The sequence below is a fragment of the Ochlerotatus camptorhynchus genome, unplaced genomic scaffold, assembly GCF_037179485.1.
Source record: "Ochlerotatus camptorhynchus isolate MF236.1 unplaced genomic scaffold, CSIRO-AGI_Acam_v1.1 ptg000370l, whole genome shotgun sequence".
Taxonomy (NCBI): domain Eukaryota; kingdom Metazoa; phylum Arthropoda; class Insecta; order Diptera; family Culicidae; genus Ochlerotatus; species Ochlerotatus camptorhynchus.
The window spans coordinates 2366897-2388168 of NW_027040858.1; the positions used below are offsets into that span (position 1 = coordinate 2366897).

Genomic DNA, 21272 nt, shown 5'->3' on the forward strand with positions numbered 1-21272 from the left:
TTAAGATAATCGAAAGGAATGAAACTTGAATGATTGTGTCCCTGTTTGTAACTTGATAATAATTGAATTTATTTTTACAAAAGCATTGGGATTTATTTTATTTTATATAAAGTTAGTTTTGGTGTTCAGTGTTCTTGATTTATTGAATCATATGTTTTATTTGCTAAGGCGTTCAAACTATCCTGCAGCTGAATTCCGGGCATAATGGTTATCGATAAGAAAGAAATTTATGCATATTAGATACATATACAAATTTCCATCCCTTATGTACAAACATGTCCATAAAATCTAGATTCATCATTCAAGATTCCATCAGATTCAATTAGCTGAAAAACTTTTGAATACCGTAATCCGGGAATAAATTGATCACTATTTAACGTAAATAAATAAATTTCTAGAATAAACTAAATTGAAAAAAAAATAATGGTATTTAAATCAGAAGCTATTAGGGCTCCATCGTCCTGCATGATTTCTTATAATATTGGATGTTTTGTTAATTTTTATGAAATTTGTGAAATCTTAAATTTGAAAATATCGATATGGGGTTAAATTGATCAACCCCTCAAATGGCTTCCCCGTGCATTTATAATAATTGTTCTTATTAAATGAGGGTTCCCTGAATCCTATTCAGATGCTTAAACCTTTCTGTGAAAAGTGTTTTCATTAGAAACGCCAAAACCCTAGACTTCTTGATATTTGAAACATTCTGCTGCAATTTATTAAACAATCCGGATTCATTGACACTTAGTTTAGTAAAACATGATACTTGAATGGTAATGACATCAATCGTTGCAGTCCTATGATCGTTTGTTTGGATGATGATATTGTATGCTACCCTGAGTACTGCGGAGTAAATCGATTTCATTTTGCAAACCAATGGAAAACTGCTTGAAAATTTGTTCAAGTTTAAAATTGTTTTGTTCTTTCTGAGTCGATTCCCGCCAAAAGCTCTGAGCCAGGAGTGCTCGAGCCCCCATGACTCTATCAAAGTTTGTTTACAAACATGTTTCGCCAAAGTATGTTTTACTGCAATTGAAAACTCAGCTGAGTCATAAAAACTATGCTGGTTTTTATACTTTCATCATTGAGCCAGTTGGTTTTTGTCTTTGAGCTTACAATTAAGAATGTGTTATGAAAAAGTATGAATCATTTTTATGAGATTGCAATGCTTGACGAGAAGTAAGAACAGTAACTGAGTTTGTTGCTTCTGAATGTTTGGCTCCCGTTTGACAGTTCTGACTGGCTCCCAAGTGACAAGCACATTGAGTGAGTCCGCAGTACCCAGATGCTACCTAACGATGTCTGAAAGAATATCTTGCAACTTATACAACGTTTCTTGAACATCTACAAAACTCCCTTGATTTTTACCTAATGTCGTCAATTTATTCCAAATTCCATATTTTGTCAATCTTTCTTAATTCTACGAAGATCTCTGAACATCTTTGCACTTCCGGGAAGGCACCTATCATCTACAAATATTCTTGAACATCTGGAAAGTTCCTTGAAAATTAAAGCAGTTCTCAAAACCCCTAAGAAGTTCATGGAGGTTTTCCGAATTATTATCTCAAACAAACTGACAAACTAAAATTTGAGAAATTGAGCGAATTTTAAATATTTTTTTTTGGCTCTCTACTGGGAGTAAAGCGGGTAAAATTGTATGGATAAACATAATTGTAGCTTGTTTAACAATAATTTCCGCGAAATAAGTGAACAGCAAAGTCCTTGAATGATTTATTTAGACTGTCGTTCACTTTTGACGTAGGACTGCGTCTTTCGGCAACGTACTAGGGATGCAATTAAAAAAAAAATCGACCACGTTACGAAAAGCGGTCAGGTTTTGACCACTTATAACTCTGTCAATAGCGGATGGATTTTATTTTTAAGCAAGTCAATCGATTGAAATTTTTTCTACGAATCTGCTGAAATGAACACTTTATCAATTTTCAATAGGTCACTATTGAAAATTATACAAATGCCCAGGCTTGATGGAGCCTCACTCGCGAACTCTGAGCTTCTTGCGTCGAACAAAAAAGTCATCCGGAATCTCGAAAAGTGCACCTCACGTCAAATTATCCTCTCGCTGAAGTTCACTCTGCCTCTCTCTCGAGGAGTTTTTGTTTACTTCTTCCATATTCCTGCCGCCACTCACTCGAGGTGAGGGCTGCCTAAACTCGCAGGACAAGAGTGTTTTAAAACCTCCAGTGAGTTTGAGGAGTTTCATCAAGCCTGCAAATGTCCAACAGTTGCAATGGTGATCAAAATTATCACCGATTGCCTGCAAAAAAGTGGTTTCCCTATTACAGTCGCCGAATATTGATACTGAGCACGTAATCCTACGTCAAAACTACGGTCGTGTCTTAGATACAACCTCTTACTTTTTTGACCTCCTTAGCGGGCAAAATGCTATGGGGCATCAACCCGGATCTGCACGGCAGCGACCACTATCCGGTACAGATCCGGTTATCCGCCGCAATGGCACCGGAGAACACCAGAAGACCACGGTGGCGGTATGGAGAAGCCGACTGGGAGGGCTATCAGCTCTCTTACCGAACTCTCGCGCAGACTGAAGAACCTACGGACATCCCAAGTATCACGAGAGTCATCCACAAAGCAGCCAGCACCAACATCCCAAGAACAGGCAGTATTCCCGGGCGGAGGGCACTCCGATGGTGGAATGAAGACACGAAAAGTGCTGTAAAAGCCAGGCGGAAGGCACTCCGTAAACTCAAGCGAACCTCTACGAACGACCCTGCGAGAGAGGAAATCCTCGCAAACTACCGCCAGCAGCACAACAAATGCCGACAGGAAATCCGGACGGCGAAGCAAAATAGCTGGTCGGATTTTCTGGAAAGCATCAACGCCGAACAATCGTCAGCAGAACTGTGGAGCCGCATCAATTCCCTCAGCGGCAAGCGGCGATCATCGCCGCTACAAGTGCAAGCCGACACCGTTACCATCACCGAACCAAACGCCGTAGCAGATGAACTGGGAAAATACTTCGCCAAACTATCAGGAATCGCGGAGTACAGCGAAAGTTTCCAACGACGAGTCGGTCCTTCGCTGTCCTCGGTGCCCACTTTCGGAATTCCCACAGACAACGACGACCTACCGATCAACCAACCATTCTCCTGGGAAGAATTCTCGTTCACTCTTAGCCGGAGCAACGGAAACTCGGCCGGACCGGATGAAATCGGATACCCACTGCTGAAGCATCTACCGCTCGAAGGGAAAACACAATTGCTCGAACTCTACAACCAGCTACGGACCAACGAAGAATACCCGGACGAATGGAGGGAAAGTCTCGTGATCCCGATCCTCAAAACAAATATAGGGACCAAGGACGTCACAGGATTTCGCCCCATCGCGCTGACCTGCTGCATGGCCAAAGTCTTGGAGCGGATGGTCAACAGAAGGCTCAAGCAATACCTGGAGTCTAAGGGACTGCTTGACCATCGACAGCATGCCTTCAGGCAAGGGTACGGTACCTCCACCTACTTCGCCACTCTTGGAGAAGTCCTGAAGGAGGCACAGGACCAAGGCCATCATACGGAGATCGTCTCGCTGGACATCTCCAAAGCATTCAACAGAACGTGGACACCAGCAGTAATGAAGAAGTTAGCCGAATGGGGACTAAAAGGACGCATCCTACACTTCGTCCGAAACTTTCTGACCGACCGATCTTTTCGGGTGTCGGTCGGAAACGTCCAATCCAGAAGGTTCAGCGAAGAAACCGGAGTACCACAGGGTTCGGTCATCGCGGTCACCCTCTTCCTGGTGGCCATGAACGGGGTCTTCGACAAGCTACCCAGGAACATATATATTTTCGTCTACGCGGATGACGTCCTCATTGTAACGGTGGGCCCCACCCGGCAGAGGACGAAATTAAGGGCGCAAGCGGCAGTCTCCTCGGTGGTCAGATGGGCTGACTCCGTTGGGTTCCAGCTTTCCGCCGGCAAGAGCGTGCGCTGCCATATATGCACCACCCGGCATCGGAACAACGGACAGCCCATCATGATCAAACAGCAAGCGATACCGACCAAAAACACAATAAGGGTCCTGGGAGTGCTCCTCGATCGGAACCTATCCCTCGAGCCGCACTTCCAACAGGTGAAGAAGGACTGTCGTAGTCGATCCAACCTGATGAAGACCATCTCCCGCCCCCACCGATCCAACAACCGTGAAATCCGCTTCCGGGTAGCCCGAGCCATCATCGACAGTCGCCTATTGTACGGCGTAGAACTAACGTGCCTTGCCGCCGAGAAAGCCGTCCAAATCTTGGAACCGGTCTACAACGGATACGTAAGAACAGTCTCCGGTCTCCTGCCCTCCATCCCGGCCGACGCCGCGTGCGTGGAAGCCGGTATTCTGCCTTTTCGGCTCGTCTACACCGCAGCTACCGCTACCAAAGCCGCTGCCTTCCTCGCTAAAACGTCGGGAAACAGCAGGATCTTTCTCCTCGACGAGGCGAACCGACTCCTCCGCACGGTCGCCGACGTAGATCTCCCTCCAGTGGCCAGGGTCCACTGGCACGGAGACAAAAGTTGGCAATCACATCAGATCAGAATCGACAGCCGAATCAAGGACCGCTTCAGGGCAGGAGACAATACACTGGCTTTGCGCCGGACAGTCGTCGAAACTCTCGGGGCGCACTATCACGATCACGAAATCAGGTACACTGATGGCTCGCTCTCCAGCAGCGGAGTGGGAATGGGGGTTTCAGGAGATAGTTTGGTCGTCAGCAATTCACTTCCGGCCCAGTGCTCGGTGTTTTCCGCTGAGGCAGCGGCCGTCTTTCACGCAACCTCCCTTCCGGCCAATCGGCCGATCCTCATCGTTACCGACTCACAAAGCGCAATAATGGCCCTAACCGATGAAGCACCAAAGCATCCGTGGATACAAGGGACGGTAACGCATGCGCCGCCCAACACCGTATACATGTGGGTACCCGGGCACTGTGGCGTCCAGGGGAACGTGATCGCCGACCACCTCGCCGGCTCAGGCCCCATCGGACCCAGGTTCTCTGACAATGTTCCGTTCCAGGACATCAAAAAATGGATCAAGCGGACGGTTCGGAGAGCGTGGGACAACGAGTGGAGGAACAATCGAACTCACCAACTACGAAAAATCAAGGCGACCACCGATCCCTGGAAGGATCGACCGAGCCTCAAGGAGCAGCAAGTGGTGTCCAGGCTGCGCACCGGGCATAGCAGGGCCTCCCATAATTTCGGAGGAACACCGTTCCGGAGAACCTGCGAAACCTGCGGAGTGCCAGCCTCCGTAGAACACATCCTCATCAACTGTGTGGAGCTCGAGGACCTTCGGGTTGCCTTCGGTCTGGAGGGAACCAGCATACAAAGTCTGCTTGGCGACGAGTCCCCGGCAGCAGACGCCCTCATCGCCTTCCTGAAGGAGGCGAATCTTTTTTACAACATTTGAGTGTTTTCTGTTTGTGCTTTTGAATTCGTTGGCCCTTTTGGTAGTGTTTTACAATATTTTATATAATTAAACTAAATGCCCACTTGCCAAGATTGGGATCCTCCTTTTGAGGTCCCAATTCTTTGTTGTAATTTTTTAAAGAGATGAACTAGCCTTAGGCTAAAAATCTCTCTAATAAAGAAAAAAAAAAAAAAAAAAGAACTTTTTTGACCTGAATGTGCATCGATAGCAAATTATTCCCGCTTCTCTCAATTTCTATACGGATATTTTTGTTACTTCCTACCAGAGCAACAGCGCCATCTATGTGGAAAATGGCCTGACAATATGATTCATTGAAAGCGAAGCCATAAACTGCCATGCAACTAAAACGCGGCGATTTTTCCGCCGCGAATAAATTGCACCAGTGTGGGGAAGCCTTAATACACCGATGCACGCCACCACCGATCAAAGTCAACGGCGTCACGCCGAGGCAAAAATGGTTTCCACGCCACCACCGCCGATCAATGGACCGGCGCACAGGTCTAGTATAGAGAGCTTTATTGCACTTCGAAGATCGTTAGTGCAGTTCCAAAAACTTCAGAAAAGCTTAGACCAGTGCTGCAAAATCTCGACAATACACGGTGATATTGACAATTCATTGTCATTGACAATGCTGTCAGTGACGAACATTGTAGATTTTTTAATTAACAAAATTTGTAACGAAATTAAATGACTTGAGCAACACTATTACATGAAGCCGTTAAAATGAACAAGCATCTACGTCCTGAACTGCTTAGATAACAATAATGTGACACATAATGCCTGACATTACACTTTTTGTTACCAGGTGAATCTTAGTCATTGACGAATAAATGAATGAGATTTTGACGAAGATTTTTTTGAGAATCAAGTCTGTCAGTGACTATGTGAATTGTTTTTGTCAATATCGCGCGAAAGTCTGTCAATGACAATGACAAATCTCAGCACTGGCCTAGACTTTCAGGGAACTTTAGAGATCTTGAAGAATTAGTATTTTTGCAATCCAGGGGTTGGGATCTTTATCGAAGCTAGTATTAGTTGTAACACAAGTTCGATACTTCTGACTGGACGGGTGGGTTGAGCGCGTACAGAACTATCTCGTTGGAAACAGTATGCATCATAGCTGGAATGATTCCCATCGGTATCAACTTGACAGTGAACAAAGTTTTAAAAACACAAATTATAAACACCAGAGGTCAAAATGCCAAAGCATGAATTCTATTTATTATTAACCATCAGAAAGTCCTTTGGACACTTATTTCTTCAATTGATTATAGTCCTCAAATAGACAGGCAATTTCCACGAAATCTCTTCGCCAATTTCCAAGATCTCCAACCCATTCCACCAGTAACATACTGCTCCTCCAATGGGAAGCAATTTGTCATTGCAATCTCCAATTACTCAGCATCCCTTTCGGAAACGGAACGCTCAACTGCCTTGTCTATCAAATCATAGAAATCAATCAGTCGCCTATAAATTTCCTAACGCTCTCCACTCCGAACGCTCCAATCCCCAATAAATAAATCAACGGAACACTCGCCATGCGTATGCTCCCATGCTCGTTCTGATGTCCGCTGGTGCGTTATACTCCTTGTCCTTGTATTGTATGTTCCCCGTGTCTCGTGTGGGCACCCATAAGTACCAACAGATATATGCTAATCAAACATCATCCCATCGCCGGGCGCTGCAACCTTGGGAAACCTTGGTCACGGCCACGTTTTGCTGGAATGTGCCGAACATATTACATATAACCAATGCTGTCTCTGCGACGGACAGACGGACGAACAGCATACACGTTATCTCCTCCAGAGTCAGAAGAGTTCCCGGCAGTTGTCGTTGTCGTTTGTCCGCTTCCCTCTTCCGCTGACCCCCCCAGTCCAGAGGAAACATTTTGCTCCGACTCGAGTTTGGGCGCGGAAAACAAAATCCAAGCAAATGTTTTGTACTTCTGCGTCGTTGTCGTACTTAAGCCCGCTCCGTCCCGGTTTCCTCTCCGGTACTTCCAGTATTCCAGCTACAAATGTGCGCCCGGTGGATTTCCAGTTATAAATTTTATTTTATCATCTTTGTTCTGTCATTTATGCTGTCAGTATGAAAATATGCAATTTATCAGTTTAATTGTCAATATTTGATTCTTTCGTTTCGTGTTCCGTTCGCAGGTTTGCTGCACCGTTTCTTGCCCGACGCACGCAGACAGAGCGCGGACGACCGAACCGTCCCATATCAGCATCTACCGAGGTTCGAACTCGAACTGGAATATATGCGAAAGACTTGTTATTCTTCAACGGCGGTTCTCGCATCGCCGCACTAACCGGAGGAACTCCTCGAAGCCGATCGGTATGAATTTGTTGCTTAAACTATCTTTATTTTTGATTTTTATTTATTCGTGTAATAAATTAATAAATTTGAAGGTTTTTCTGCGTGGAAGCTGCTGCCCAGCAGATAGGTAGGCCCTACAAGCCAGCCAACCGACGGGCGAAAGGAGACAGCGAAAGAGATTAGCACCAACTGATTCCTTCGTCGTCACTTCTGGTTCCCAGCCAGAGCCCAGGAACGAGGCATTTCATTCGGAACCTCTAAGCCCAGAGTGTCATTTCGGGATTTTAATCTTGCCCTCGCGCAGAGTGCTTGCTGGTTGGTACACGACAATTCAGATATGTACACACACACAATGAAGTTATGCTCATCGTAAATTAAACGGGGCATAAGTTGGTAACGTACGACAGAACAAGACAGATAATGAAGATACTTTGGATGGAATTACATGCCATGATTGCCGTGCTGTGCTGAGTGCGCCGTGCTGTACCATATAGCTGGTTCGGGGATCTTTCCCAGCGATGATGCACAGTGAGCAAACGGTGAGTCGATCTCTGGGGAGAGAAAATAATTTCGATCACGATCAGGACTGGTGGAAGGAAATATGTATAACGCCCACGAGTGAAGGAATTTACAAAAAAGTGGACATTTGCAATCAAGCTATGTTAGTGATTTGAGTGGATCCATTTTGTTCGTATCTGAGTCGCCATAGAAGCCCATAGGATTTTATCCCGATCGGGTATTTGATTCTGGAGATATCCCGGCAACGAAATCGATATATTGATGGCATATTTCCTCTGTGATGCATGCAATTAAAAAAATGCGGATCTCTAGGTGTACTTTCAGGAACTGACCATTTTACCGGTGATTCCGGATATCCAGAGGTCCATTTACTGGCCACTCGGCAACGGAATCGACATAGTGACGGCATATTTCCTCTAAATATGCGGATCTCTAGGTCTACTTTCTGGAATTGACGATTTTCCCGGTGATTCCGGATACAAAGAGGACCGTTTTCTGTTCATCTGGCAACGGAATCGATATAGTGAGGGCATATTTGCTTTATGCTCATGATCACATGCAATTTCGAAAAAATCGCGGATCTCTAGCTCTACTTTCCGGAATTGACCATTTTTCCGGGGATTCCGGATACCCAGAGGACCGTTTTTTAGCCATTCAGTCGCAGAATCGATATGGTGATTGCATATTTCCTCTGTACTCATGATTGTATGCAATTTCGAAAAAATCGCAGATCTCTAGTTCTACTTTCAGGAATTGACCATTTTCCCGGTGCTTCCGGATACCCAGAGGACCGCTTTCCGGCCACCCGGCAACGAAATCGATAAAATGATGACATATTTCCTCTGTACTCATGATTGTATGCAATTTAGAAAAAAATCGCGGATCTCTAGCTCTACTTTCAGGAATTGACCATTTTGCCGGGGATTCCGGATACCCAGAGGACCGTTTTTTAGCCATTAAGTAACAGAATCGATATGGTGATTGCATATTTCCTCTGTTCTTTTAATTGCATGCAATTTCGAAAAAAAATCACGGATCCCTAGGTCTACTTTCAGGAATTGACCTTTTCCCGGTTATTCCGGATACCCAGAGGACCGCTTTACGGCCACCCGGCAAAGCAATCGATATAGTGATGGCACATTTTCTCTGTGCTCATGATCGCATGCAATTTCGAAAAAAATAGCGGATCTCTAGCTATACTTTTAGGAATTGACCTTTTCCCGGTGCTTCCGGATACCCAGAGGACCGTTTTCTGGTCATCCGGCAACCTTATCAACATTGTGATGACATATTTCGTCTATACTCATGATCGCATGCAATTTCGAAAAAAATCGCGGATCTCTAGCTCTACTTTCAGGAATTGACCATTTTCCCGGTAAAGCTGAATTTCCGCAGCGCCACCTCTCACGGGTTTTCCCGTTCCGACTGGCCAACCAGAGGTCCAATCAAAAGTAGATAGTAATACCTTTCAAATAGTGGCTCAATCTTAAAATTTGGTAACGAAATTGCCGAGCACCAGTCATGTCAAAACGAATCGACTCGTATTTTGGTCGGGACTTTTCCGGGTTTTTCAGTTCCGGTTGGCCAACCACAAATCCAATCGGGTTTCTACCTGTTCCAAATAAACGAATATAACCATACCTTTCTGATGGTGGCTGGATCATAACGATTGATCGTAACATTGTTAAGAACCAGCTATGTCAACCATGAATCGACACGCTATTTGCAGCCTTGGTACTTCGAAGAAGTTTTGATGGCTTGAGGTTCTGTCATGTAACCTTAAATTATGATCTATGTATTGCTGTATCTCAAGATCTGGATCATTCAGACGGGTGATGTTTACAGCAAAGATGATCAGAAGGTCAAAGCCTGTTAGGTGGTGGTCAGATAAATTCTGAATTATGTCGCTAGGCGTCGTTACTGAGCATCCCACATGCACATGTACTGTATCTCAAGAACCTGATTATTTCGACGGATGACGTCTTCAGCAAAGTAGATCAGGAGGCCAAAGACTGCAGGGAGGTGGACAAACCAACTCGAAATTCTGCCGCTAGGTTATACTGCCGTATCTCCAGATCCAGATTATGTAGAAGGATAATATCTTCGGCAAAGTTGATCAGATGGTCAAGGGCTGCTGGAAAGTGGACAGATCAAGGTGGCGCTAGTGTGCATTGCACATGAAAATATTGTGTACTGCTGTGTCTCAAGACACTGATTATTAAGACGGGTGATTTCTTCGGCAAAGTTGACCAGGAAGACAAAGACTACTGAGAGGTGGAATTCCGCCACTAGATGGCACTAGTGAGCATGCAAATATTTTGTCCTGCTGTATCTTCAGATCCTGATTAAATAGACGGCTGATGTCTTCGGCGAAGTTGATCAGGAGGCCAAAGACTGCTGGAAAGTGGACAGATAAATCCGGAGTTCTGTCACTAGGTGGCACTAGTAAGCATGCAAATATTCAGAACTGATGCATCTCCAGATCCTGGTTATATAGAAGGGTAATATCTTCGGCAAAGTTGATCAGGAGGTTAAGGGCTGCTGGGAGGTTGACACCCATTCAGAATTCTGCCACAAGGCGGCGCTAGAGAGCATTCAGCACGCAGATATTCTGTGCTTGTGTATCTCAAGACCCTGATTATTAGACTGATGCAAAATTTGAAATTTTAGCTCCACAGTGTTCAAATGATTTCAAATCGGGTCCTGATGAGCCCCCAAAAGTTTAAACTTATTTGATAAGAAACTGACTTGGCACAAACTGAAATTACTATGGGAAAACCAAACTTTTTGTTCATTGTCTTCTGGCCTTTTTCCATATTGTACTGTGAACATGTTCTATTGCTATTCTTATGGGAATTTTTATCAGCTACAACTTTGCAGAAAATCGTTCTTCAGCCAAAGTTCAAATTAAATAGTTATTAATTGTTTAAGAGATTGATAATCTTATGGCAAGATTAAGCAACTGTATTTTTGGCAACACTGTATTCTGCAGTGTGACATAGTAGCCATGATTTTTGTCCTCTATACTACGTGCCATAAACACCAACGTTGCCTGTTGAACATTTGATTGAGCATAATCATAAGACATCAGTGACTTGAATCATTAATAACTTTTGTTCCTTACATTTGATCGAAAAGTGTTCTTGAACAAAGTTTTAGCTGAGAAAATTTTCAACAAGCTGAGCTATCATTTTCTAAAGTAGAGTGAACTGGTGAATTTTGAGATTGTAGTAGTTTCCATAAAAACTTCAAATGGTTTGTGCCAAGTCAGGTTCTTACTAAAGGAGTTCAAATTTTGGGAGGATAATCAGGACTCAATTTGGAACCGTTTGAGCACTGTGGAGCGAAAATTTCAAATTTTGCAACAGTCTACTGATTATATGTAGACGGGTGATGTCTACGTCAAAGTTGACAAGGATGCCAAAGAATGCTGCAGCACTGAATTGTGCCGCTAGGCGGTGCTAGTAAGCGGGCAAATATACTGTTTCTCCAGATCCTGATTATAAAGAAGGTGTATGTCTATGTCGGCAAAGTTGATCAGGGGTGGTTGACAGATCACTCACTAGATGGGGTGCTTGTGTGGTGGGAAAAAAAAGTGATTTCCCTATCACCGATTTCAGTACCAAATTGCACATAAGTTAAGAATTTTCCTACTACGCGGCACTAATGTGCAAGTGGATTTCCTGAAAATGCTATAGCTTGGGATCCTGCTATATAGAAGGTAAAAATCTTTGGCAAATTTGTTCAGTACGTCAAGAACTATTTACTGGTGGAAAGAAGATCAGATTTCAAGGACATTTGGATGGTGGACAGAAGTTCAGATTTTTTTTCCCTGCGTGGCGCTAGTGTGCATGAGAATATCCTGACTATGCTATATCTTGGGATTCTTGCCATATAGAAGGTTTCTGTCTTCAGCCAAGTTGTTCAGTAGCTCAAAAACATTTGAATGGTGGTCAGAAGTTCAGAATTTTCTCACTACACGGCGCTAGTGTGCAAGTGAATTTCCTGATTATGCTATATCTTGAGATTCTGGCATACAGCAGGTTTCTGTCTTCAGAAAAGTTGTTCAGTAGATCAAGACATTTTGATAGAGGACAGAAGTTCAGGTTTTTCACTGTACGTGGCGCTAGTGTACAAGTGTATTTCTTGAAAATGCTATATCTTGGGATCATGGCCATATAAAAGGTTACAGTCTTCGGTAAATTTGTTCAGTAGATCAAGAACTATTATCTGGTGGACAGAAGTTCAGATTTTATTCCCTACGTTGCGCTAGTGTGCAAGTATATTTCTTGAATATGCTATATCTTGGGATTCGTGCCTTATAGAAGGTTTCTGTCTTGAGCAAAGTTGTTCAGTGGGACAAGAACATTTTGATAGAAGACAGAAGTTCAGAATTTTCTCACTACACGACGCTAGTGTGCAAGAGAATATCCAGACTATGTTATATCTTGGGATTCTGATCATATAGAAGGTTACAGTCTTCCGCAAATTTGTTCAATACGTAAAGAACTATTTACTGGTGGTCAGAAGTTCAGAATTGTCTCACTACGCGGCGCTAGTGTGCAAGTGTATTTCTTGAATATGCTATATCTTGAGATCGTAACCATATAGAAGGTTTCTGTCTTCAGCAAAGTTGTTCAGTAGGTCAAGATAATTTGAATGGTGGTCAGAAGTTCAGAATTTTCTCACTACGCGGCGCAAGTGTGCAAGTGTATTTCTTGAATATGCTATATCTTGGAATACTGGGCATATAGAAGGTGACAGTATCAGGATAATTTGTTCAGTGGGGCAAGAACATTTTGATAGAGGACAGAAGTTCAGAATGTCAGAATGGGATCCTTGCCATATAGAAGGTTTCTGTCTTGGGCAAAGTTGTTCAGTAGGTCAAGGACATTTGAATGGTGGTCAGAAGTTCAGATTTTTTTTACTACACGGCGCTAGTGTGCAAGTGTATTTCTTGAAAATGCTATATCTTGGGATCATGGCCATATAAAAGGTTACAGTCTTCGGGAAATTTGTTCAGTAGATCAAGAACTATTAACTGGTGGACAGAAGTTCAGATTTTATTCCCTACGTGGCACTAGTGTGCAAGTATATTTCTTGAATATGCTATATCTTGGGATTCATGCCTTATAGAAAGTTTCTGTCTTGAGCAAAGTTGTTCAGTGGGACAAGAACATTTTGATAGAGGACAGAAGTTTAGAATTTTCTCACTACACGACGCTAGTGTGCAAGAGAATATCCTGACTATGTTATATCTTGGGATTCTGATCATATAGAAGGTTTTTTGTTTATATATTATTATTATAGTCACTTTAACACTCTTGGGTCATTCGTGACTTGTCCGGGGGTGAGGTTTGAACTCGTGACTTTGGCGTGAGAGGTATGGATGTTAACCACTACGCCGGGGTCGCCCCCTAGAAGGTTACAGTCTTCCACAAATTTGTTCAATACGTAAAGAACTATTTACTGGTGCTCAGAAGTTCAGAATTTTCTCACTACGCGGCGCTAGTGTGCAAGTGTATTTCTTGAATATGCTATATCTTGGGATCCTGGCCATATAAAAGGTTTCTGTCTTCAGCAAAGTTGTTCAGTAGGTCAAGATAATTTGAATGGTGGTCAGAAGTTCAAAATTTTCTCACTACGCGGCGCAAGTGTGCAAGTGTAATTCTTGAATTTGCTATATCTTGGGATCCTGGCCATATAAAAGGTTACACTCTTGGGATAATTTGTTCAGTAGGTCAAGAACTATCTACTGGTGGTCAAAAGTTCAGAATTTTCTCACTACGCGGCGCTAGTGCGCAAGTGTATCTCTTGAATATGCTATATCTTGGGATCCTGGCCATATAGAAGGTTTCTGTCTTCAGCAAAGTTGTTCAGTAGGTCAAGATCATTTGAATGGTGGTCAGAAGTTCAGAATTTTTGCACTATGCGGCGCAAATGTGCAAGTATATTTCTTGAATATGCTATTTCTTGGAATACTGGGCATATAGAAGGTGACAGTCTCAGGATAATTTGTTTAGTGGGGCAAGAACATTTTGATAGAGGACAGAAGTTCAGAATGTTCTCACTACGTGGCGTTAGAGTGCAAGTGCAACGTACGACCACCAATTAAAATTCATTGGCCTACTGAACAAATTTACCGAAGACTGTAACCAGGTATATGGCTAAAATCATGAGGTATTGCTTATTCAGGAAATCTACTTACACACTAGCGACGCGTAGTGAGAAAATTCTACAACATACTAAAATTTTTTGGCTAAGACTGTAACCTTCTTTATAGTCAGAATCACAAGATATTCCGAGGAGTTACCATGTTACCAAAATTAGCGCGTCTACTGAAAGCATACAAACGAGATCTAGAGAAGTTTTGTTGAAGATCTCGGAGTAAGAAAATGCATGATCACTCCTTAGTCTGAAATGAGACACAACATAAATCTTAAAAATGGGATTAAGAAAATTTCCAAGATTATGAAGCTTTGAGATTTTTTAGGAGCATTAAACTATGGTGTGTGTTTTTTTTTCATATCTGTAATTGCAGATTTCACACCTCATTAGACTCCTCGCCTCATTAAGAATCCTGCGCTAAACATAAGTACACGGTAATATTTTAAGTCAGTTTTTAAATTGTCATTATTGTTTTTTGTTTTATTATTGTTTAACTATTGTTTGCACAGAAGTATAAAGTGGTGCGAAGTTCGAAATATTCATAAAAACTTAAGGTCTCAGATTGTCCAGGACTCCAGAAATTAAAAAAATATTAAACGGTTGTGTCCCACGACCACAGTATGACGTAAAACTACGGCAAATTGATGTTTGTCATGCATTTTTGACTATTATACTTTATCTTAAAATTTTCAATGTTTCGGTTATGGTTCAAAACTCGCGACAGGAGGGACTTTGAATATTAATCTAAATGCATTTATAGAAGTACTAGAAAAGTTTTGCACTGCACTGTCCTCTGTGAACAATTAACGGAAAACGGATTGTGTGTAGTTTTTGATAGATGTCACCCCAAACAACAGCAGTGACATCTGATGGAACATGAATGCAGAAGCTTGACAAAATGATTAATTGTCCATACATTTTTTTTTCAATTAGTATGGGCCGTGGATGATTGGCAACCCCCCCCCCCCCCCCTTCCCTCTAAACTGTCTTTGTAGTTCATGATCAGCCTCTTAGTTAAACGGGACCCATGTCTCCTTCCACCCCATCGCTGCTTGTCAAAGTGATCACGCAGTGATCCACATTTAAACGCTGCCCGAGCACAGTCGGATATCAAAATGATATCAAATTATGTTTTTGAAATCATATTGCTAACATATTTTTATATACAATTTTTTAATTTCAGTTGAGTTTATATTTTGATATTTTTTTTTTTATATTTCTAAAAAATATAATTATAAACAAAATTTGATATTTTTTTAAAAGAGCTTCCACATTTATCACTGATCTACATTTTGTTATTTTTTTCTTCTTACGAGTCAATCAGCATGCTTGCTATTTTTTTATGAACATCACAAAGACAATTCAAGCTGAACATTGCATTAGGTCCTAAGTAACATTGATCGATTCTCTTCGTCGACATTCTCTTTCTAACTTTAGTACAAAACCGTTTCTTGTTGTGTTTGTCGTATTAGATGCAAGATAAAAGCTTCTTTTACAGATCTGTGTGCTGAAAATATCTGGGAATGTCTTTACATGGCCATGAAGATACAAAGAAAAAGTCAACGAAGAGAATCCGCCAATGTTGTTTAGGACCTAATGCAAAGCTCTGCTTGAATTATGATTTGTACAGTTATATTTTACAACATTTTTTTATCTTAATCTACCTGCGAATTCAATTTACTAATTGATATAAGATAGCTATCGATAGAACTGATTGAAATATAGTTTTGATTGTATTTTGAATAAATGAAAACTTATTGATGACATTTTTTGATTTTGAATCTTGATATCAACCAATAGATTTCAAAACATTCCAAACAATTCAAAACATGAGTTGTTATCTTTTTGATTTCCTTCATATACCATTTAGATCTCATTTTTGTTATGATTACTGTTAAGTCGACAACACGGTAGGCAAAATATGTTATCACGAACACTTAAATCAAAATATCAAAATTAGTTTTAATTTTGTTTTCATTCTCTGCTCGGGTGACTTACTCCTGCTTACTGCAGGACCCAGTGCCTCACCGTCCGAAGCAGAAATGAGCAGAAGCACGACAGCAGCGCTGTTTTATATCTTTTCAGGCTCAAGCAGAACGATGTGCAACCAACTGGTACTCGATTATGATGACTGGGTTTGGGAAAAACGTGAAAACAGTGATAAAATTATCATTTGTACATTTTTCAAAAGATTTTTTAAAGAATATTGGAAACATATGAATTTCATGTGTTATTAATGTAATGTATATGTATCAATGTAATATCCTATAGATTGGCGTTTTTATATTTTAATTTCATCTATAAATGACAAAGTTATAAGCGTTCAAAACCTAACACTATTTCACCACACATATTTTTTTGATTTACTCCCCAGTGTAGTCGACAAAAATCTATTGAATTTGGAGGAGAATACTTGTGGATTTTTTAGTGTAAATTCAACGTCTATAGAAGAATAACTAAAGATTTCTGGTTAACCTCCTAAGGGAGTACTGACAAGGAATCCTAGATTATTCTGAGATCCAGAGATGCCAATAAATTAATGAGGAGAAAAATTAGAATAATTCCATGGGAGATGTGAAAATGACATTAAGGAAAATTCCAAGATGATTCTGAGTAGAATTGTATAGATATCGTGAGAAGAATAGCAAGTGAATTTTAAGAATCTGAGAAATTTGATAAGAATGAACAGAACCTAAAGGGAGTTCTGGGCATAATTTCAAAATAGATAGACTGAGGAGGATTCCTGAAGAGAGTATTCTAGTCTTGTCTAGTCTATTCTACAAGAGACGCATTTCGCGCCAAATCGTATTCGGAGCTGGCAGCACCCTCTCAGATTTCAATGAAACTTTCTGGATGTGTGGACCTTGACTAAATATGCCACTTTACATACTTAGTTTTTACAAAATTTATCTAGACTAACATTTGAAAAGGGCCAAACTTTTTCCGCCGATTTTTTTCAAAAAAATATTATGGAAAAATGACAACTCCTACAAAAATGTGTTGCATGAATGACTTTTAGGAAATTGTTCAAATTATTGAAAAAAAATACTGGAAAAAATTTCATTTGAAACATACACTGAAAAAAATCGATTTTTAAATTTTAAAGTCGATTTAAAAAAAATGGCCATGTTTGATTTGGATGAAACTTTGCCTCAAGATAGGTGATTATGTTTACTACCAACCGTCGAGAAATGGGCACTTTTAAGGAAAAAAAGTTGATTGTGTTTCATGTCTGAACTGATTTTTTTTTTTTATTTGCCATTTTCACACAAAACTAAACCAGTGAAGCTCAAAAACATCTCAAAATCCAATGAAGCTCAATTTGAGATTCAATTTTGTCTCATTAGCACTTAAGTTCACTTTGATTAATCGAGAATTTCATATGAAAAGGGCTCATGATGCATTTCTCGCCAAATCGTATTTGGAATTGGCAGCACCCTCTCAGAGTTCAATATGTAGACCTTGTCAAAAAAAATATCATTCCTTTATTCTGTTGTCTACTACTGATGCAGAAATTGATAAAATGTGAGAGAAAAAAGACAAGATTTTTCATATATCATTTATTTATATATTTTCAAAGTTTAAACCTATTTTCATACATGCTATTTTTTCCTTGATGGACCTGGATCATCACTATGCTGCTGCCCACTAGTTGAAGGTTGGATATTTACTTCATTTCCAACCGATCGGCCTTTTTTCATAACTGGACTTCTATCATAAGATATCACGCTACGGCATGACTCACAAATGCTCATCGTTTCATCAATTTCGTGGTTATATCCCATAGAATGTATTTTTTTCTACCATCGTTGACGATATCCGTAACTTATTTCGGTTGCATCTCGGATTATTTATATTTGCACAACATTTCAATCCTTTGAGTCTTAATTTACTACTTTGGTCCATGATAATAATTTTACTACAACTTGTCTTCACAACTTTCGTTATCAGATTGACTGCTGCTTGTATGAAATCAACCTTAGTTTTAAAGTGCTCATAGGTAGAATGAAGTGGTAGGTATATAATGTTAATGGTTTAGGTATAAATAACAGAAGGGCATATAGAATTATGATGCGATAAGTTGACTTCCCAAATCGTTGGTGATTCGAAAGAAGATCTCAATTTAAATTTTATTCATACATAATTCTTTATGGATAATTTGAGCTAAGAATTCTAAGTTGCTATAGGAGTATCGGATTTTGCCTCAGTAGTAGACAATATAATCAATTATTCTATTTTCTAATGATATAAGCCCTTTTCATATGGAATTCTCGATTAATCCAAGTGATTAGTTGCTGATTAGACCAAATTGAATCACAAATGGAGCTTAATTGGGTTCTGAGATGATTTTGAGCTTCACTGGTTTAGTTTTGTGTAAAAATGGTACGTTAAAAAATCAGTTCAGACATGAAAAAGTTTTTGTAAGAAAAACTTTTTTTTTCCCTAAAAGTGCCCATCTCGCGATGTATGGACGGATGGTAGTGAACACAATTACCTATCTTGAGGCAAAGTTTCATCCAAACAAACATGGCCATTTTTTTTAAATCGACTTTAAATTTTAAAAATCGATTTTTTTCAGTGTAGTTCTCAAATGAATTTTTTTCAGTATTTTTTTTCGATAATTTGATCAATTTCCTAAAAGTCATCCATGCAATGTATTTTTGTTGGAGTTGTCATTTTTCCATAATATTTTTTTGAAAAAAATTGGCAGAAAAAGTTTGGCTCTTCTCATATGTTAGTCTAGATAAACTTTGGAAAAACTGAGTATGCAAAAGTGCTTATTTAGTCAAAGTCTACACATCCAGAAAATTTTATTGAAATCTGAGAGGGGGCTGCCAGCTTCGATTTGGCGCGAAATGCGTCAAGACTAGGATATCCGAGGAGAGTTTTGATTCAAATTTTGAGAATATTTTCAAACGAATTGGATTCCCAGGATAATATTAAAGGAATTCTATGGATGATTTCAAGGAAATTCTTAGGGGTGTTTAAAGGCGAAAAAATGATTTCCTTATCACAGATTTCAGTACCAAGTGTTGAAATAATCAGACGGTACCTCTTTTTATGCTTTTAGATTAGCATTGTAAGTCCATCCTCATTGGAGAATTATGCTATGGAACGGCTTGCTATGCCGCTCCTCAATTATAGTATCCCGGATTTTTTGCACATGGGGGCGGGGCATAGCAAGCCGATCCATAGAATAATTCTCCAATTAGGAGAGACTTACAATGCTAATCTAAAAGCATGAAAGCAGTCAGTGATGCATTGGGATTGTCCTCCCTATTAGACAACAAATGGGTGCTTAGATCACCGTGTATGATCGTTATACCCCTTCTTGTCTAGCTTCGCTGACATATAAACCAACATTTTGTGTAATATTCAAAGTACCGTCTTCTGATAAGGAAAACACAACTGCCTATTGCGTTGTCATAAAATGCAATTTTCACTCTCTTCTTGACCTGTCGCCATGTCGAGTATTAGTACAAGACACTGAAAAGATCTGACGAGGCTTGGTAGCTCAGTGGTTACCATTTCTGCTTACTGAGCAGAAGGTCGGAAGTTCAATTCCAGGCCCGTCCCCTTCCTTGCAATTTTTCACTTTGCCTTATTATATCCCCACTAGATTTAAATGAAAACGAATTCTGCTTTAACCAACCGATCGCGCATCACACTTACCAAAGTTGAATCCTTTCCCTCCCCAAAAGACCGTGAGGACATGGCCGGCGCTGTAGATTGAATTAGTGTGCGTGTACATTGCAGATGGAAAGCTAATCCCATGCACCATCTACGTGGTACAAGTTCACGGAGGAGCAACTACAAAATGCGTGGTCTTAAAGGACACTGAAGAAGTCTGCACATTGTAGACGAAATAAGCGCATCTGTTAAGGATAAGCAAATAATGTAGTGGAATTAAATGGAAACTACTAATCCTTCTTTCTCTCTCTTTTTATTCAGAGCTTAATTTAAACCTAATGATGGAGCTAGTGGGAAATATTTACAAATTTTTTGGCAATTGTTTTATCTCACAACATTTATGATGGAGAGGTTCATTTGTTTTGGAAAATCAAAGTTTATTCAATAATTTCCCTGCAAAAACCAAAAATTAAGGTGGAAAACTTGTTTATATTTTGCAATATGTTCGTATGTTAATATTCATATCTGATTTCTATTTAGGATGTTTATAAGGTCCTGAATTCGGCCAAGTTTTACTAAGTATGAAATCCAAAATATATCCATAGTACCGACATAATAGGTTACTTCAACTGTAATTTGAAATCATTATCAAGAAAAATGCACGAGAAGTTCACTGAACAGCTTATCGTAGTCTACGCCAACCATGTGATCGTGTCTTGTACACAACCCCATCAATATTTTGTTAGAAACCTAAGAAAATTTTGTGATGAAATTTTCTAAGACTATTTCGAGATCACAGGTAGGGGAAAAAATTAAGAAGTTTATAATCTATTCTGGATACATTTTGAAAACCTGAATGTCTAGATCACGGAGTTGAAAAACAAATTTGTTGGATGTTTTAGTATTAAGCGATAGTTGAATTATTTAAAATTTAATTTACAACACTGGTTGATAGGTTGGTTGGTTGGTTGGTTGGTTGGTTGGTTGTCTTTATTAAGGAGATGAGCACTGGTTGATACAGAACTGTTATACATTCACCACATATAGAAGACACTTACTAAATACTTACACCATTAGTACCTAAATGAACACTCAACACGAATAGAACAACGTTCAATGTCGGTCAAAATTGGTAATACTATATCAGAACCATTCCATGTCACATCTGGTGTTCCACAGGG

General features: G+C 40.4%; 1 protein-coding gene across 2 annotated transcripts in view; it reads right to left on the reverse strand.

Annotated features, from left to right (window-relative positions):
* Nucleotides 1-4310: 4310 nt before the first annotated feature.
* PhKgamma (phosphorylase kinase gamma) overlaps nucleotides 4311-21272 on the reverse strand; it is a 230517-nt gene continuing 213555 nt past the window's right edge. For both annotated transcript variants that reach the window (XR_010518390.1, XR_010518391.1), the window contains one exon: nucleotides 4311-4320. The gene's annotated coding sequence lies outside the window, so the exon portion shown is untranslated. The remainder of the gene's footprint in view (nucleotides 4321-21272) is intronic.